The sequence below is a fragment of the Littorina saxatilis genome, linkage group LG15, assembly GCF_037325665.1.
Source record: "Littorina saxatilis isolate snail1 linkage group LG15, US_GU_Lsax_2.0, whole genome shotgun sequence".
Lineage (NCBI taxonomy): Eukaryota > Metazoa > Mollusca > Gastropoda > Littorinimorpha > Littorinidae > Littorina > Littorina saxatilis.
Genome location: NC_090259.1, coordinates 19,478,636 through 19,499,446, shown reverse-complemented (window position 1 = coordinate 19,499,446; position 20,811 = coordinate 19,478,636). Strand labels below are relative to the sequence as shown.

Genomic DNA, 20,811 nt, shown 5'->3' with positions numbered 1-20,811 from the left:
TGAACCTCACCAATATTAGAAACGTTAGGCACAAAAATATCATGAGCTCAGGGTTAGACATTTCTAGGTCACTTCAATACCTGGCTCTCAATTATGTTTTATAAAGGCCCAAATGAGGCACTTTTTGAAAATATGGGCTTTGGGTAAGCAAAACTCTCATCAGTATAAACAAAAGAAAGACCACATCTTGTTAAGTTCACTGAAAGTCTATTTTTAGTCAAATCAAGTTCCCTTTGGCAGAGAAGGTACATAAAATGCATCTTTACACAATGCCCATGTTAGTTTTGGTGAAAACAATGTTTAATGACAAAAAAAAATGAAAAAAAAAAACTTAGTCTAACCCTAGAACTCCAAAAAGTCGACTTAAGAGCTATATTTATCATTAGATTTCCTTGAAAATCACAGGGTACCTTCTTTGCATGACTACCTACCTGTCTCTGAAAAGAAAAAACACGAAAAATATATTTGAGAAAGATATAGCTAAAAATGCAGCAACAGGTCGTTTCAAGATGCAACTTCTCAACACCTCAAGTTTTTTGAGAATTTTTGAGATTTTTTTAAAAAAAACCTAGGGTCGAACAGGGTTTGGTAGAGCATACAATGATGATTCCAAATCACTTTAGCTTTTCTCTCTAGGCCTATCCAATCATTAGATATGTATGTTTTACTGAGTTTGAAAATAGTCATGTTCTACACCAATATTAATGAAAAAGTCAAAAAATTACAACAGTGGCGCTAACCCTTTTTTAGATTGTATTTTTCAAGTTTCAACACTTTAAATGATGTACAGAACTGACATCTACCTTTTCCAAGCCTTAATTACTTCAAGCAATCACTTGTCTCTCTTTAATAGCGTTGGCGCCAAAAAAAACTTCTTACGATTTACACCAATATTAGTTGACTTTGTCATGTTTCAACCCCCAAAATTGGAAAAAATTCTAATAAATTCCATGTCCATTTTTGCATGTGTGCATGGATAGAAATTGATTCAGTACAATGCAAGCAACAAATTGGAACCCTAACCCTAATCCTAGGTTAAATTTTGACACTTAATGTCATATGAAAGTAAATGCTGATTTTGGATCAAAGAAGGATTTTTTTTTTATTTTCACCTATTTTCACCATTTCAACCCTTGATATTGTAGCCGCTACTTTTACAGACTAGTATGTGCACTTAAAAGTAATAGAAGAACAAGCACTGATTTTTTATGATTATTTTTTACAATCTCAGGGTTGATCCTAACCTTAATATTGGTGCAGTCCAAGACTAAATTGGACTTAGAAAAATTTCACTCAACTCAAAAAGCTAACATTTTTAATATTGATTTTAAGTGTTTTTTTTCTTCGTAATCATGATCCTGGCCTTTTTCTTATGTATATTATTCTTGTTTGACCACCCTATGACTATGCATTAGGCTGTAACAGGCAAAAGAAAGCTGTAATGGTTTTATGGCTCTCAAAGGTTGAAAAATAAAGTTAGAGCTGAGATATTTTGAAATTGTGCCTTATTTGTAATGCCATTTAACATATATAACACAGCCCTTTGAGAACTAAGTGGAAATGCTTGACCCTGGCAACCATTATTTTAGGGTTGAAACGTGAAAAAGTCACTAATATTGGTGTTCATTTTTTCTTGATGTCATAACTTTTGATTGATTTATTGGATTTGATTTCTGTTTGTTGTAGGAGGTAGCTGTTGATGAATTTTGCATTTGTAAAAGAAGGAACAAATGTGTATCTTGAACGGTGAAGGTGTAGTGAATGGTCAAAAATTTTAAAAATTGGTTTTATTTTTTTTTAAATAAAATTGATACCATCGTGTTGAGAATGATGCGTAGATGAAAAAACATATAAGGTACAAGTTTCTATCTTGAAAAACAGCTGAGCTATTTATAGATTAGTTTTCGGCCAGGGTTAATATCGGTGTTGTTTATGACTAAAATAACTTTGTCAATAACTTTTGACCTAATTTGACCCGGAATAAGTTTTTTGCACAGAACACATTCATTTTTGATATAGAATCGATTGGTATATACTTGTATACCAAAAATATCAATTTTGAAAAAAGTGACCAAAATGTCACCAACATGTCCACTTACACAGAAAATCACTATAATCTACCCCGGATATATTTCATGACCAAAATATTTTTTTTCATATGTCAAATGTTATTTTATGATCATGTGCGGGGTTAAAAAAGGCCGCAGAAAATCAAGGATATTTTTAATTTGGACTTTAAGTTTTTCCGGTTAGGCCATGAACACCAATATTAGCACTGACCCTGTGGTTTTTCGGGAATACCCGCTAAACTAATTAGGGTTTGGCAATGAAACTTACAGGAGATGTCGAACTCATTAAGCTTTACCAAACTCTGAAAAGAGATTTAAAATCGGTTCATAACTTTTTGAGTAGGGTTGAATAACATACTAATATTGGTGAGGTTGACCAGGGTTAGGGGCGAAGCCCCCAGAAGCTGAAGGCTTTTAGTGTTTTAGACACACAAAAATGGCCCTGAAATGCATATTTCAGCTTAATCATAGCCCCCCCCCCCCCTTTCTCTTCCTTCCCATGTTTCTCAAATTAATTTTACGCTAAGACTCAAAATAAGGAGGAGAAAGAGAGAGAGAGAGACTGCGAGAGAGAGAGAGAGAGAGAGAGAGAGAGAGAGAGAGAGGCGGGGGTGGGTGGTGGCGTGTGACGGTGTGGTTTCAATGTTCTTACCTTGTCGGTGCCAAACGACCACAGTGACTGATTACACGACTGGGTTTTCAGGATAGTCAGGTGCTTGTTGCTTTTCAAGTGGCTTTTGAGGGCAGTCTTTCCATTGGAACCGTAGTTGATAACATTAACATCGTTGCACAAAGTGCACTGAGCTTTTCCCGGCAAGTTGATTTTAGCAAAAGCATCGCCAACTTTCAGTTCAGTTCACGTCTTGTGTCTTCTGGCCTTTCTCGTATTTCCAGCTCAATGATACAACTTCATCGAGCCAGTCGAATCTCCAGAGATTTTTCTTGTACTTCTGCTGGTCAATTTCCCGGGATAGAACGGTTTCGTCTCGCTTTAGCTTCCTCATCATTTTGGCAGGTGGCTCGAAACGATGTAAAAATGGCGCCGAATCATTCTCATACGGTATGCTTATACTGAATCCCCGATAGCTACGTTGAAACGGTGACTGTAGGACTAGGAGACAAAGAGTGCGTTCCCATACGGATCGACCAGCAACAGTCTGACCGTTTTAAGAACCAACCGTTCAAGAATAGTATGGAATGGAGCGTCGCGATCAGCGGACCGGCCTAAAAACTTGGGTCTATACCTACATATACCCCAAAATTTTCTCAGCGGATTTGCACGAATCTCAAGAATGATCCCTGAAGCCTAAAAATTTACGGAATTCCGTAAATTTACGGAAGAATCCCATGTCTGTATATTACGGATTGATAATTAAAGAAAATCGTCTCTTCTACAGGGTTGACCCCCCTAAAAAGGACACCCACAACCATGCACTTCTGCATCTGTTGAACCAATTATTTTATATATGGTATTCATTAACTTCAAGTTTATGTTCTGCCTTTCCAGTAAGTGGCAATTTTGTAAATTGAATGGTCTGACTTTTGTGCAATTTTAATTTTTTTCTCCAAATTCGGGGGTCGACTAAACAGAACGAGTTTTGACATTGAGCGGTAGCCATTTTTACCTAATTTAAACCCTTCAGGCTTTTACCTTTTTGATTATTTTGAATGTCTGAGTATGTAAAAACATCCCCTTCAACCCCCAGGCTATCGATGACCTGAAGAAAGCATGCAGTTACAGCTAGGTTCAGGGCAATCCTCAGACACGAAAGCGTTGGTGTCATTGGTGATGCAAAAGTTAGATAATTTAACCTACAAATTTGCCACTTTGTGAACTGCACATGCATAAAATCAAGTTTAAGTATGCTGAATATGAAGTTATCCGGTCAATTGGTGTAGAAGTTATAGCATTACTGTCAGTTAACAGTATTTAAAATCCTCTAAAGTAAAATCTGACATATTCGAAAGTTTTGCCTAAACACCCAGACAATTTTTACGATACTCTCCTAAGCTTCTCCACTTCTCAGCCCTGTCTTGGAAATGAATTCGAATAAGGCAGTCAAAATAACTTAGTTTGGAGCACCCATCAATCAGAATAAGCATTAACTTTTGACACAGGAAATATCTTCTACCGAAAGCTCTCCTGGTTTTATTCTACATTTTTCCTGCATAATGGTAACAAATTTAATGATAAATCTAAACAACGAAGTGACTGTGGTAAGATGAACAAAGTTAAAAAACAAAGGATTACTGTAAATGGTTTACGAATCGGAATCTAAACAAGGTTTAATGATAAGTAAAATGATAACAAAAATAAAATTAAAAAAAGCTAACGTCCTCGCATTTGTCCAAAATTATTCCATGTTTAACATGGGAACAGAGGGATAATTGGTCTAAAGAATTTTTAAAAAGGAGGGTTAGGGTAACCCTAACCCTCTTTGGACTATCTGTATGCAATGCCCGCTATAGGTGAAAGATTTTGTGGAAGCCATGGAAGAATGCATCGCTGTTGTGCTGGTTCAGCTTGAGGTCCTGTCCTAGCGAATATCCTGCACACACAAAAACACGACTTTTTAAGCCACTTATGTTGCATTCCGTGACATAGCTTTGTTAAAACCGTGTGCCTGATAATAATGACAGATTTTGTTGATATACATTTGTTTTAAGACACCCCATATAATATTGTTTGACAATCTCTTTCAACATATATAGTTTACGAATCACCAATGTGTATACAAACGCAAATAACCCACAGGTCAATAAATTACTTTCCATGCAGAGAGAGAGAGAGAGAGAGAGAGAGAGAGAGAGAGAGAGAGAGAGAGAGAGAGAGAGAGATTAAAACTAGAAAATGTGTGCTATATAAAACAAGGATAATCACTGTCAAATCTTTGCTTGTACCTGCATGGTGTTTACTGCGCTATATATACACAACCTGTTTTATTTCATTTATTTATTTTTTTTTTTTTTGGGGGGGGGGGATGTTTTGTGATGAGGGTTTTTTCAAAGCCTTTACTGCTTTAGTCATTGAATCGACGGGCGCTGTGGCGGGGTGGTAAGACGTCGGCCTCTTAATCGGAAGGTCGAGGGTTCGAATCCCGGCCGCGGCCGCCTGGTGGGTTAAGTGTGGAGATTTTTCCGATCTCCCAGGTCAACTTATGTGCAGACCTGCTAGTGGCTTATCCCCCTTCGTGTGTACACGCAAGCACAAGACCAAGTGCGCACGGAAAAGATCCTGTAATCCATGTCAGAGTTCGGTGGGTTATAGAAACACGAAAATACCCAGCATGCTTCCTCCGAAAGCGGCGTATGGCTGCCTTAATGGCGGGGTAAAAACGGTCATACACGTAAAATTCCACTCGTGCAAAAACACGAGTGTACGTGGGAGTTTCAGCCCACGAACGCAGAAGAAGAAGAAGTCATTGAATCCACCCGACTTCGATTTATTGTTCAGTGATGGGTAATTGTGTGACCAACTATGTAAGTTAGTGATTGTTCTGGCTTCATACAATGACATTGCATTAATTTTATAAGTGTATGTGTGTGTGTTTCAGGCAAAAGCTGATATTACAGTCCTAGTTGTATGCAGTATGCAGTTTCTTCGTTCAGGAATCAAAGTATACAATGCAATCTAAACCGATTATTTTGTTCAATAATGTTCAGCTTACCATCCCGAAGAAGGCAGTACATAACGTGCCGAGATATTGATTATAGATATTAACGTACCTAACCTGGTTACTGCATGGTGTGTTTTCTTTTTATTTCAATAATGTAAATGTGTGACAACTTGCAGGGTACTTGATGTTCAGAGCAATTTTTCTGGCAAAAGACCTTTTACTATGGATCAAGGAAAACTTTTGTCATGGTGCACAAGTCAATCAATTTGGTTGATAAATAATTTGTGCTGCATTTTCCCTGGTTCCAAAACGTAGTATGTATTACCACATGTCCTTACCTGTCATTGGCATCACATGATTCTCTGCAAGCAGTCTTTTGTGGAAATACGTCATTAAATTACATATTACTTCCCCAAATCTCATAAATAGCAATTTACTTCCGTTAAGTGCTTGAACGTTGAACACGCTTCCCTGGTAACACAAGGGAAGCCACTCCCCTAAAGAAAAATCACATACACAGTCACTAGACCACGTGATACCTCAGGGTAGGCTCCCCTTATCGCCACGTGACACGCGGCCGCCATCTTCAATTCACTTCTCTTCCAACGCCTGAGCTGCTCAGACGTGTTGGTTCACGCTCCGGCCTTTTGTGGCCGTTTCAGCTTTTTTGAAGCTGAGTTTTTCCCTGGTTTTCTCTACGTTCGGGTGAGACCTTTCTATTTCGTATTGTGGCTAGCGTTTTCTGTTGTAGAAATTGTTTGTTACAACTTTTTCGGTCAACATGTCTGACAAAGAACATAAGAAACGTGCGTCTGCATCAGCAAGTTCAGATTCTTCTTCTAAGCGGTCAGCTAAGAAAACGAAAGCCAATCCTACTGTTCATGTCACGGACCCTATCAATGATACTTCATTTAGTGTTGTTATTGATCCTCCTGCTGAGTCTCTTGTTGATTCTGCCGCTCCTGTACTTAGCATTAAACCGGCAGACAAAGCTCCGTTAGACAAGGAGCAAATGATGGATATTTTTCATTCCTTTGCTGGTCAGCTTAAAGACATTTTTGCTGAGGAAAGGAGAGCGGCTAGTCGTGTTACGTCCATTCTTCCTTCTAGAGTTGGTGGTGTGCAATCTTTGGCTAAATTGCGTACACCTTCAGCTACCGTTACGTCGGCCGACGTCTCGGTTGAGTCTCCGTCTTCCGGTCGGTACGAGTGGCCATGCTCGTTTCCGGAACTGGCTTCAGGTGTCCCTCACCTTCAAGGTATGTCTGGTCAGGCACAGGAAGTCAGCTGTCGTTCCGCGACAGTGGGTGACAATCGTGTCTTACAAGAGCGTCCAATAGCGGGTACACCTTCCTTTCTTGCGGACGTTTCTTGTGCCACCCCACTGGGGGTGCGTCGCGAGCGTATTCTACATAACGCTTCGTCGATAGCACAGGCATCTTCCGGTCCGCTTGCGGAACCGGAAGAGGACATTGGCCAGATATCTCGAGAGGCGGTCACTTCCGGTGATCGACCTCGCTCGGTTCCGGTTACCGCTGCCAGTAATACTGAGTGTACTGAACGCGGTTTCTTACCGGAAGGAAGCGCTTTTGCGCAAGACTCTTCGTCTGTTTACGGAAGTACTAATTCCGAACAGGATGAGGAAGTTTTCCGTTTACCGGCAAGGTTTATCCAGGCTCTTGCTCTTGCAGCAGAGGTGACCTCACGGTATTTTCCGGAGGGAGTGGTCGCAGCTGTAGACGCTTCTGCTCCTCCTAAATCAGCGGTTGACGATTTTTTACCATCGCAACCTGTCGCCTCGGGGTTTCGTTTCTCAGAATCTCCCTTGGTGGCTTATGAAATGGCGAAAGATTTGGCTACTCACCCACCGCTGGGTAGTAACATTCCGCTTCGACCAGTGCCACTTCTGGTGGCGCATGGACCGGTTCCTCCTTCAGTGGATTCATGGCTGGCCACAGAGCAGCAGGCTTCTGTGTTTCGCCATGCCACACACAGGAAGTTAGTGTTGAAACAGTCCAATCGCGGGTTGATTCAAACTTTTGCCCTACCTCGGGCTCCACTTCCGGTGACTCCAGCTGTTGACTTCCTGCGTTTTGAGCATTTCAAGAAGGATAAAGCGTTTCCTTACACTGAATCTTCTCTTCTGGGGTTAGAGGAAACAGGCAGATCTGCACTGGAACTTGCATCCCTCTCGGATACGCTGCTGCGTTCTTTGACGCGGGCGCTTACTTCTTCCCTAGAACCATTTGAGTTCAGGCAAGATGCAAGCGAACAGGATGTGGTGGCTCTTTTGTCGGCATTGGCTAAAGTTTCGGCGCAACAAATGGCGTCATCAGCACGGCTCTACGCTCATGCAGTTTTTACTCGAAGGAATAACTTCCTCTCCGAGTCCAGACTGCAGGATCGGCGAACTATTGACTCTTTGCGCACATCTCCCTTCACGGAGGAGGCGCTCTTTGGTCCTTTGGCTCTTGATGCTCTTCACAAAGAGACCCAAGAGGCAAAGGATTTGGAGTTTGCCAGATACACTCAACGCTCCGCTAGTCATACCATACAATCCGGCTCTGCTACCTACATGGCCCCTGCGGTTAAAGGTAGCTTTAAGCAAAACTCTGGTTCCTCTCGAGGTCGTGGAAGGGGTGCTTTTTCTGGCAATAAGAAGCCTTCCTTTGGCAAGTCTCGGGGGTCTGGGCGAAAGCCCAACCCCCAATGATTCCCCCCCGATCTGATTATCCCTGCAGCCTCCATCCCCGTGATGGTGGGCGGTCCGTCTCGGGCGATCGAATTTTGGATGCAGAACGTAACCAACAATTGGATCGTAGGGATAGTCAGATCGGGGTTCCGGCTTCTCTGGAAAGAGGAAAAGGCTCCTCTTACCAGAGTTCTCCCTCACTTTTCTTTTCCGGCCAACAAGGAATCAGTCATGGTCATAGATGCCGAGATTCTGGCCCTTTTACGGAAGCAAGCGGTGGAGGTAGTATTAGATCATTCCTCCCCCGGATTTTACAACCGGATTTTCGTGGTACCCAAGGCCTCAGGGGGGTGGCGCCCAGTTCTGGACCTTTCCTCCCTGAACGCCTATCTAAGGGACATACGCTTTACCATGGAAACACCAGCTACGGTCAGGGACGCCCTTCGCCCGGGCGATTGGGTCACCTCCATCGACCTCTTGGACGCGTATTTTCATCTTCTCATCCATCCTTGCGACAGGAAGTGGTTGAGGTTTCGGTGGAGAAACAAGGCATACTAGTTTCGGGCCCTGCCCTTCGGCCTATCCTTAGCGCCATGGATCTTCACAATGGTTGTTCGACAGATTTGTGCTCTTATTCGGCAGAAGGGGGTACGTCTTCGGGCGTACCTCGACGATTGGCTGATTCTGCATCAGGCTCGAGATCTTTGCCTTTCTCACACTCATGTCGTCCTGCGTCTCGCATTGGATATGGGATTTGCAGTCAATCAGACCAAGTCGGATCTCACTCCCGCTCAGGAGTTTTCTTACCTGGGCATGAGATTCGACACAGTAGCCTGGACCGTTCGGCCCTCTCTCAGGAGAGTGGACAAACTCCAAGACTTAATCAGAAATCTGAACAAGCAGCACAGAGCCCCTGTGAGGATTTTGGCGTCCGTGTTAGGGCAAATGGAATCAATGTCCAAACTTGTACCGCTGGGACGAGTTTTCAAACGTCCTTTTCAGTCAGCTCTTGCAGCGGCTTGGGATCCGGCCTCTCAAGGCTGGGAGGTGTCTGTTCCCCTTCGGGACTGGTTTCGTCGCACAACCAATCAATGGTTGCAGACGGAATGGATTTTGCAGGGCGTTCCGATTGTTCTTCCGTCTCTCTTCGTTTCCCTGTGTCCGGATCCAGAGGCAATGGCAGTGAATGCCATGGAACTGGATTGGTCGGGCATGGTTGCGTACGCGTTTCCTCCACCATCTCTGCTCGGGAAAGTGTTACGAAAAGTGGAGATGGAGCGGCCCTCTCTGGTGTTAGTAGCTCCGTTGTGGACAAGCCAACACTGGTATCCGGACCTACTACGTCTGTCTCGGGGCTCTCCCGTCCCTCTCAATCTCGTAAAGGGAGAGCTTCTACAACCAAGAACAGGCATTCCTCACGGAAATCCGCAGTCTCTGCGTCTTCACGGGTCGATGTTGTGAGAAATTCTCTTCTGCACGCAGGTGCTTCAGACATCACTGTTTCGTTGATTCAGAAAGCTCACAGAGCTTCCACAAATTCGGTTTATTCCTCTCACTGGAAAGCTTGGAATACTTGGTGTCAGTTAAACAACGTCAACCCAGTAGCGCCAAGGTCCATGCAAGTCGCTAATCATTTGGCTTGGTTGTCTTCACAAGGTTGTTCTGCCTCCTCCCTTAAGGTTAGAAGATCAGCTATATCTTCAACATTACGACAATTAGGGCATGTTATCAATCTTGGCGGTCCAATAGCTTCAGTGCTGAAAGGCGCCTCGATTGCAGATATTAAAACCAAACAACAAGTAAACAGAAACAGTGCCTTCATAAGAAAAAATGCTTCTAAGTCAAAATACATACCCCCTTTTTCGTATTGCGTAAAATATACCCATAAATTCTGGACATCATATTTTTATCCCCGAGTACGCAGTAGGAGGGTCCAGCAGACTTTAATTGTGTGTCTGTGTGTGTGTGTGTGTGTGTGTGTGTGTGTGTGTGTGTGTCTGTCTCGACTTAACAGCTTATTGCTGGGAAACTACTGGGCGCAGTTCTTTCAAAAGTTGATACACTAACTTGATAATAGGTCCGATTGATCGTATTAAAACTTCATAATGTTACCTGGGACCTAAATGCGAAATATTCCACAAAAACGACTCTTAACGGGGGGCGCGATTCGCGGTGGGATAGAACAGCCGTTCGGCTAATCCGCCAGCCAGCCAGCGACAGCGACACCAGGCTTTGCGTGCGTGCGTGCTTTGCGTGCGTGTACCACTGTGCGCGAGGAGTATAGGCATTTGAGTTCACTGGCGAATGATAGAATTGGTGGCTTGGTGGAAAGCGTTTCCGACTATGGCTAAAGTGATCCGGGTTCGATTCCCGGCATGGGCGGTCTATTTTTTTTTATTTTTTTTTTTTAAATTCTTGTTTACTATTGTTTATTATGAACGTTTTAATGTTTTATTTTACTCTAATAATTTTTTTAATTGTGTAAAATAAATAAATATATATATATATTTTTTTTAAATCCACGTGCACAAGACAAAAACTTTCATACTGGGGGAGCGAGCCAGTCTGAAGAGTACTCGGGTCCAGCGCCAGCGTTTTTTATTTTTTTTCACAACAATGAAACCAAACTTTGGCATATGTTTTAACAATATATTCACAATAAAACCTATGACTGAGTTTGAAGGCTGCATCTTGCTTTGTTTATTTTTGAGAATTTTTTTGCAAACCCATGCAAATGGCCAGTTTCTGGGGAGAGACTGGGGAGATAATGGCCAGTATAGAAAGAGTTAATAAGTAAACTAATGTCAGAAGTAGGTATTTACCTTGTTTGCCTTCGCGTTCTTGATAGCCCGCTGCAGCATTTGTATCACTTCCCTTGACATTCAAAACGCCAATGTATTTCTGAAAGGAAAATAAAGATATTGACCGAAACATCACACAAGTGGTATATCATGCTAGGTTTTGTTTACAGTGCCTGTTCTACGACCACATCTGATTGTAATATAAATAAAGAAAAACTGTATCCATTTATTACTTCTCTATTTGTGTGTGTTTGTGTGTGTGCAGGGGCGGATCACATCATTTTTAAGGGGGAGTTTCCAAATTTCTTTTAGGGACAATTTGACGACGCGAAGCGTTTAGTTGAAGACGCGAAGCGTTCAACCACCTTGGGGGGGGGGGGGGGGGGGGGTCCGACAAATGTTGATAAAAACAAGGAAAATGGATCAATCTGAGCCAAGAAACATCCCCTAATACACCTTCCAAAAAAGTAAATATATTAAGAAGAAAAATTTGAATCACAACAAGGACAATTGATCGATCTGGCGCAACCTGAGCAAACTAATTAGCCAACTTCTTTCCAAAATCGTCACTTAGAATACAAAGGCCGGCTCCTAAGTGGTCCGGAAACCCTGGAACCCCCCTCCGGATCCGCCCAGTGTGTGTGTGTGTGTGTGACCGATGACCTTCTCTAAATTCTAATCGTTGCGTTTGCATGGTAATAAAGTTTTAATACTGAATATGCCCATGAACAAATATCATTTCTTGTTCATGTCATTGTGTGTGTGTGGCCAGGACCGTGACTTCTGCTTGCCTCAACGTCTTCAGAAAAGACACAAAATGCCAGCAGGCGTATGTTCTTGGAGCACTCAGTATGCCGTCATCTGCAAACAAATAAATACAAATTATTCAATTGTGTAAATAAAGAACAATCATTTTAATATTACAACAAAAAATTCATATAACTGTAGTCTTCACCAGAGACATCCACTACACTATCTTTAAATAAAACTGCCGTAAAAAATTGAAATACTATAAAACTTACCCCCACTCAGATCTATTTGGGATTATTCAGGTTTCAACCATGTAACGATGCCGGTTTGGACAGATCTGCTAGTTTGCCGCTGAAACTGAAATCAAAGGCGATCTTCAGAACTATTTCTAATCTTGTATTTGTGATTAATATAAAATACTGATCTTCCCAATAGAAGCTGATGTGTATACACATGACCAGGTCAAGGTATTTTGTTACAGGGCATTTACGCAGACGTCGCAGTTCAAAAGGGGTCATGCCAATACGTCCCAGTACCATTGTGTCCCAGTACCATTGCGTCCCAAAAAAATGCCGTCTCATTGCGTCCCATTAAGCAATCCCATTGCGTCCCGTACCATTGCGTCCCAACAAAATTGCGTGTCGATAGGTCCCAAGAAAATTGCATCTCGATACGTCCCATAAAGGAAACCCATTACGTCCCCGTACCATTACGTCCCAACACAATTGGGCAGTGTGTGTGTGTGTGTGTGTGTGTGTGTGTGTGTGTGTGTGTGTGTGTGTGTGTGTGTGTGTACTGTGTGTGTGTGTGTATGTGTGTGTGTGTGTGTGTGGCATGGATATTGTACGACAGAGTAGGTCAGCGAAAGGATGAAAATGAACAGTGGATTTTATAAGTACGGAGTATCTTACCTTATATTATCCGAGTATTTTCAAGCTTCAAGATTGCTTAAATTTACGTAGCAATAATGTTGAAGCCTGTATATGCACTTACTTGACACATTTATTTTTTTCTCTTTTCTATTGTGTTTTGTAAAAGAAAAAAAATGTTGTTGTTGTTGTTGGTTGTTGTTGATGTTGATGATGATGATGATGACGACGACGAGATGATAATGATGATGATTGTGGAGATGATGATAATGATGATGATCGTGGAGAAGAAAAGAAGAACAGCTAGTAGAAGGCCTTTATAATGTTCCTTTTTTTTTTAGGCGTGTGCTACTTACAGTACCTGTTTATGTAAAGTAACATAACAGTTTCTCGCCCAATAATATTTAATTCAAGTGTCTTCGATTTATGAATCCAAAAGGAATTTTGATCGCAGGAGGGTTGCAGAGTAATATGTTAAATGTTAAACATGTACATACGAACCAGGATTTTACCAGAATATGCAGTTGTTGATTTTTAAAGATACGGTTGTGTTTGTTCAGTCATTAAACAGGAAGAAAAATGAAATGATTTGTTATTGAAACATTGTCCCATGTAGAATTAGTCTATGTCACTGATTGTAACCATGATTATGGGACTGGGTGGCCGAGTGGTAACGCACTTGTGTTCGACCCTGGGTCAGGCCGCTATTTTCTCCCCCCTTTCCTAATCTAGGTGGTGGGTTCAAGTGCTAGTCTTTCGGATGAGACGAAAAACCGAGGTCCCTTCGTGTACACTACATTGGGGTGTGCACGTTAAAGATCCCACGATTGACAAAAGGGTCTTTCCTGGCAAAATTGTATAGGCATAGCTAAAAATGTCCACCAAATACCCGTGTGACTTGGAATAAAGGCCGTGAAAGGTGAATGCTCGCCCTAATAGGCTTGAGGTTTGCTGGCCGATGTGAATGCGTGATATATTGTGTAAAAAATTCCATCTCACACGGCAGAAATTAATATGTAAAGCGCTTAGAGAAAACGTCACGTCAAGCGCTATATAAATCTCCCATAAATAAATAAATAAATCTCCCATAAATAAATTGTGCATGTATGTATATTCTTGCGCGCGCGTGTGTGTGTGTGTGTGTGTGTGTGTGTGTGTGTGTGTGTGTGTGTGTGTGTGTGTTTTGTACGTATGTATGTAGGTGTCTGTGTCTACATTTGTGCGTGTATGGGTTTCGCTATCTGTGTGTCTCGGTGTCTATGTGCTGAAGGTTCGATGACTGGACAGTCAGTCTAGCTTTTCTCAGAAACGGGTTTAAACATCGTCTACTCAGTAAATAAGCCTACAGTCATGTCATGCTCGGTTACATACAGTGGAATACAAAGCGGTGTACTGTACTGTTTCGGTATTTTTCTTTGTGTCGAGCACCGCTAAAGCATATATTAATTTTACACTTCAGTTTAGGTTAGCGTGCTTCAGTTCATTTTAAAAGAAAGAACATGGTTACCTCAGAAAACCTGTAAGGAAAGCAAGGAGCGCCTCAAAACAAACAAACTGACATGCAATATCCTTTACAGTTTCTGATTATATCCTGAAGGATTTTTTTCTCTCCCATGAACAAACATTTATTTATTTATTTATTTATTTTTATTTTTGTCCACTTCACCTCATCTCGACTAACCGGTACACATCTTTTTATTTTATTTTTATTTGTGAAATACTGCTATGTACGGACACAATTTTTATTACAAATCGTGTTGAACGCGTTTTGTTATAAAAATTGTGTAATCCGAACACGATTTGTAATAAATTTATTACAAAACGCATTTTTATTACAAAACGTGTCGCTACACTGCTAGAGTAACATCTCAGAAATTAAATTCACTAGTATTGGGACCTAATGGTACGGGGACGCAATGGCACGTAATTGTATTGGGACGTAATGGTACTGGGACGCAATGGTACTGGGACCCAATGGTACTGGGACGCAATGGTACTGGGACGCAATGGTACTGGGACGTAATGGTACTGGGACGTAATGGTATGTTCCCGTTCAAAATATCGTTTTAGATCTGATTTTGTACAGCAGCCTGTGTGATTCAGAATCGTCTGCCCTTTTTTGGTTTAACATTTTATGGACGATTCCTATGAGACTGCTCAATCATAACTGATGACAAATTCAGAAACAGATGATGGTTTCAAGTAGGCTACAGTAATGATTCGTTAAAAATGTCAAGCCACTCGTCGATCATTCACACTCAAAGAACCCAAGCCAAATCTGCTCTGGTTCCGAGCAGCTTTTTCCAACTGAGACCCTAATTGTTACGCATCTGCCGCGAAAAGATAGACCACAAACAAGCGGCACTGTACCATGCTTTCGTTTATGTTGCTAAACAGATAAAATGTGCATTGTAAATGTGCTTACAGCAAAGAAATACATCCTTACTTACCACAAAAATACTGGTACCACATTCATCGCACTTGTGTCTTCTTACCAAAACCTATCGACATGTTTGTTTACGATATATTGTGAGTACATTGCTTTTTGGTCTCTTTATTGTTCCCTCTCACATGCAGTCGCCATTGTTTAATACTTACGATATATTGGTAATTACTAACCGTTAACTATTTTTTTTAAATCTGAAATGACTTTTAAGAATCAAAGAAAAATTCGCTAAAACGGTTGACTTCAGAAAATAAGCAATATTTTTCTGAACCATGAAATAAAAATCGAAAACTCCGTTTGATCTTTTATTTTGGTAGATTGATGACAACAGCCGGAACTGAAAGTACCAGAACCAAAAATTAAGGGCATTAATCAGGTAAACTAAGAAGATTGTCGTTCCTGGCGCGCACTTCACATGTCCGTCAAACAGTGTCCGAGTGAGAGAAAAAATTTTTTTCTCGCAGTTCGACAGTATATGAGGCCCTTCTTCATATCAAAGTGTAAAGGTTGCTGAACGATGTTTTTCCTTTTTGCTTGTTTAGTTACACTTTCACTGAAGTTGCATTTCTTATCTGTTGTGGGAAGGAGTTCCAGAGAAACGCTCCCGAGAAGGCTAAGCTCGATTTGTAGAGGTCTATGCGAGGTATAGGAGGGATGATTTTTTGGGACCCATATCTTTTTGTGGCATGTTTGAAATGTGATTGCAAATATTTAGGACAGTCGTCATTTAGAATTTCATACATGAACACAGCCTTGTTTAACGTCAACTGATTGAGAGAGGGAGAGAGGGGTAAGTGCAAAATGGTTCAGAATAAGCTATAATAGCGAAGCGCGCAATAACCATTGGAGCCGAACTAAGAGACACATTAAACATTTCAAGAAAAAATGACATAACTGCTGTTCAAAAGTTCAATGTCGAATACGGAAAAAATACACACCCCCACCCCCCCCCCCCCACACACACACACACACACAAGAAGGCCATCATGCCATTAAGCTATGTTGATAACCCTTTCCGAAAGTTTGGGATCAGCACTGACAGACACGCGGTTCAAGAGTATGGTACACAAACCACAAAGTGGTTGGGAACCCAGGTTGACGCAGGTTTGTTTTTCCCCAGACAAGACGTCCACATGATACTCGGCAAGCTTTCCTGGGAAGTGTTGATCTCACTTTTTCGACAGATGCGAGGCTGCACAACTCTATGGAGGTCCTTTCTTACATTGAAACCTCTGTGGGTACACAGACTGGACAGGCACACCCAGTACACTACTCAAACCATGAATTCCCCACATACTCATGTAGGATCCTGGGCATCGGCAGTTCAGTAAAGTAAAGGTTTTTCATGTCTTCTTCCGTCACGTTGATGGAAAATACCTGGCCTGAGTATGACATGTAAGTCTTCACCAAATTCTGAAGATCCGTCCCCAATGCAAGGAAATCATGAGAAAGATACAGGTCTGAATTCTGAACCATCTCAAAAATGATTCTTAAAAATAAAAAAGTTAAACAAATCTTTGGAGCAAACATTTAACTCACTCAACTCAATGCCCGTCACTCCTGTCAGGGTATGGGCCGCCAACAACAGCTCTCCAGAGTCCTCTGTCCTGGGCCATCTTTTCTATCTGACTCCAGGTGTAGCCCATCTTTCTGGTGTCGGCCTCCAGGTCGCGTCGCCAGGTGTTTCTTGGACGGCCTCTCTTTCGCTTGCCCTGGGGATTCCACCTCAGCGCTTGTCTGGTGATGTTGGTTGATGGTTTGCGGAGGGTGTGTCCAATCCATCCCCATCTCCCCACATACTCATGTAGGATCCTGGGCATCGGCAGTTCAGTAAAGGTTTTTCATGTCTTCTTCCGTCACGTTGATGGAAAATACCTGGCCTGAGTATGACATGTAAGTCTTCACCAAATTCTGAAGATCCGTCCCCAATGCAAGGAAATCATGAGAAAGATACAGGTCTGAATTCTGAACCATCTCAAAAATGATTCTTAAAAATAAAAAGTTAAACAAATCTTTGGAGCAAACATTTAATATAGCCAGGTAAAAACGTCCCGTGGGCTGAATTTTTGTTTCTATATAGCCGGGATTTCAATATAGCCGACTTCAATGTAGCCAACATTTTTTAACAAAGAAAAAGTAGAGCTTCAGCCGGGACCTGAACATTTTTTCAATATAGCCGGGATTTCAATATAGCCGGGTTTCACTGTAATAATAATAATAATTACTGGACATTTTTAAGTGTTTAACATGGCTCTAGGCCCTTTACAAAGGAACATCTATATATACAGAATAGAACAATTAAAAGTACAACCTACATAATACAATCATACAGACACAAATCACCACATATAATCATATATGCAATACACAATATATGCAATACACACTTTCTCCTGTATGTGTCAACATGTGGGTCTTCAAATCCCCTTTCCGAGCAAATTTCACTTTGCAATAAGGACAGGCATATGGCTTTTCTCCTGTTGTGTTACCATGTGGGTCTTCAAATCCCCTTTCTGAGCAAATTTAACTTTGCAAGAAGGACAGGCATGTGGCTTTTCTCCTGTATGTGTTACCATGTGGGTCTTTGGTTTGTTTGTTTGTTTGCTTAACGCCCAGCCGACCACAAAGGGCCATATCAGGGCGGTGCTGCTTTGACATTTAACGTGCGCCACACACAAGACAGAAGTCGCAGCACAGGCTTCATGTCTCACCCAGTCACATTATTCTGACACCGGACCAACCAGTCCTAGCACTAACCCCATAATGCCAGATGCCAGGCGGAGCAGCCACCCGGCCGGGGTTCGAACCCATGACCTCCCGATCACGGGGCGGACGCCTTACCACTAGGCCAACCGTTCCGGTCAAGAAGGACAGGCGTGTGGCTTTTCTCCTGTATGTGTCAACATGTGGGTCTTCAAATGCCCTTTCTGAGCAAATTTCACTCTGCAAGAAGGACAGGCGTGTGGCTTTTCTCCTGTATGTGTCAACATGTGGGCCTTCAAATTCCCATTCTGAGCAAATTTCTTTAAACAATGAGGACAGGCGTGTGGCTTTTCTCCTGTATGTGTCAACATGTGGGTCTTCAAATACCCTTTTCGAGCAAACTTCCCTTTGCAAGAAGGACAGGCGTGTGGCTTTTCTCCTGTATGTGTTAACATGTGGGTCTTCAAACCCTTTTTCATAGCAAATTTCACTTTGCAATAAGGACAAGCATGTGGCTTTTCTCCTGTATGTGTCAACATGTGGGTCTTCAAATGCCCTTTCAGAGCAAAGTTCACTTTGCAAGAAGAACAGGCGTGTGGCTTTTCTTCTGTATGTGTCAACATGTGGGCCTTCAAATGCCCTTTCTGAGCAAATTTCTTTGAACAACGAGGACAGGCGTGTGGCTTTTCTCCTGTATGTGTCAACATGTGGGTCTTCAAATACCCTTTTCGAGCAAATTTCTCTTTGCAAGAAGGACAGGCGTGTGGCTTTTCTCCTGTATGTGTTAACATGTGGGTCCTCAAATCCCTTTTCATAGCAAATTTCACTTTGCAATAAGGACAGGAATGTGGCTTTTCTCCAGTATGTGTCAACATGTGGGTCTTCAAATACCTTTTTAAAGCAAATTTCTTTACACAATAAGGACAGGCGTGTGGCTTTTCTCCTGTATGTGTAAACATGTGTTCCTTCAAATGCCCTTTCAGAGCAAATTTCACTTCACAAGAAGGACAGGCGTGTGGCTTTTCTCCTGTATGTGTTAACATGTGGGTCTTCAATTCCCCTTTCCGAGCAAATTTCTTTGAACAATGAGGACAGGCATATGGCTTTTCTCCTGTATGTGTAAACATGTGGGTCTTCAAATACCTTTTTAAAGCAAATTTCTTTACACAATGAGGACAGGCATGTGGCTTTTCTCCTGTATGTGTCAACATGTGAGTCTTCAAATTTCCTTTCTGCGCAAATTTCACTTTGCAAGAAGGACAGGCATGTGGCTTTTCTCCTGAATGTGTTAACATGTGGGTCTTCAAATGCCCTTTGTGAGAAAATTTCTTTGAACAGTGAGGACAAGCGTGAGGCTTTTCTCCTGTATGTGTCAACACGTGGATTCTCAAACTTTTTGCAGGGATGTCTTCAGCCGCTGAACTGCTGGTCTCGGTCACAGCTGGGAATGCCTCAGTCTTGAAGTCCTGCCCCGCATTGCATGTACACTCCTCTTTGCACTTGTCGGAGACCTCCATCACTGGCCTGGCTCCACCTTCCCCCACACCATCTTTTTCATGTTTGATATCATTAGAACATGTACCCCAATCTAACATGTACCCCAATCTTGTTCTGAAAATGAAGCTGTGTCTGCAATGGTTCCAAAATCAATTGGGATTTCTGCTGCCCCTTGTTTCTGCCTAACAACTTCACTGTAAGCACTGGACGCTGCTGCCTCTTGTTTCAGCCAAACAACGTTGCTGTGAGCACTGAACGATGTTTGTATTTCAGGTGCCTCTTGTTTCAGCCAAACAACGTTGCTGTGAGCACTGAACGATGTTTGTATTTCAGGTGCCTCTTGTTTCAGCCAAACAACGTTGCTGTGAGCACTGAACGATGTTGGTATTTCAGCTGCCTCTTGTTTCAGCCAAACAACGTTGCTGTGAGCACTGAACGATGTTTGTATTTCAGGTGCCTCTTGTTTCAGCCAAACAACGTTGCTGTGAGCATTGGATGATGTTGGTATTTCAGCTGCCTCTTGTTTCAGCCAAACAACGTTGCTGTCAGCACTGGATGATGTTGGTATTTCAGCTGCCTCTTGTTTCAGCCAAACAACGTTGCTGTCAGCACTGGATGATGTTGGTATTTCAGCTGCCTCTTGTTTCAGCCAAACAACGTTGCTGTCAGCACTGGACGATGTTGGTATTTCTGATGTACGCTCCATCTGCACGTTGACTGTTTTGTCTGTCTTGAAATCTTCACCTGCTGGTGCTGTAACAGAAAATGCAAAAATCTTTTGTAAGTCTCGTGATGAAAATGTTTACAAACCTTTTCTGAAGGTATATGTAAGACAGCATTCCTGAAAGATGCACAACTCCCAAAGACAGAACGATTCTCTTCCTAAAATAATAATAATAATAAATGAGCATTTATATAGCGCAACATCATAACTTTACAATTATGCTCTTTGCGCTTGACACATTTAAAATTAAAACAGTTTTTCAAGCATTTACACCTACATTCATAGTCAACAACGCTTAATTAAAAGCATACACCATCAAACATACATTACAAAAAATTCTTCCACTAATATTCTTTCTTTATTTGGTGTTTAACGTCGTTTTCAACCACGAAGGTTATATCGCGACGGGGAAAGGGGGGAGATGGGATAGAGCCACTTGTCAATTGTTTCTTGTTCACAAAAGCACTAATATAAAATTTCAAAAATAAATTTTGATTTAATTAATATACTTACCAACTCACATAGATAGCAATAACTTCGTTTGGTTGCTAAGACATTGAAGCACTCTTACATGGTAACATGGGGAGATAACTCTTAAACAAAAACCACATACCATATAAGGCATGGTCCGTGGTGGTTATCT

General features: G+C 41.8%; 1 protein-coding gene and 1 long non-coding RNA gene across 3 annotated transcripts in view; both read right to left on the bottom strand.

Moving 5' to 3' along the window:
* Nucleotides 1–20,811, bottom strand: part of LOC138948777 (uncharacterized) — a 408,503-nt gene that overhangs the window by 331,562 nt on the left and 56,130 nt on the right. The window lies entirely within an intron of this gene.
* LOC138948766 (uncharacterized) lies at nt 3,804–15,288 on the bottom strand. Of its 2 annotated transcripts, none has more exons than XR_011450076.1 (4): nt 15,249–15,288; nt 11,971–12,040; nt 11,201–11,279; nt 3,804–4,618 (listed from the first exon to the last, which is right to left on the bottom strand). It is a non-coding gene; the product is annotated as an uncharacterized lncRNA (long non-coding RNA). The 2 variants fall into 2 exon arrangements; XR_011450077.1 differs by lacking the exon at nt 15,249–15,288 and adding an exon at nt 12,202–12,413.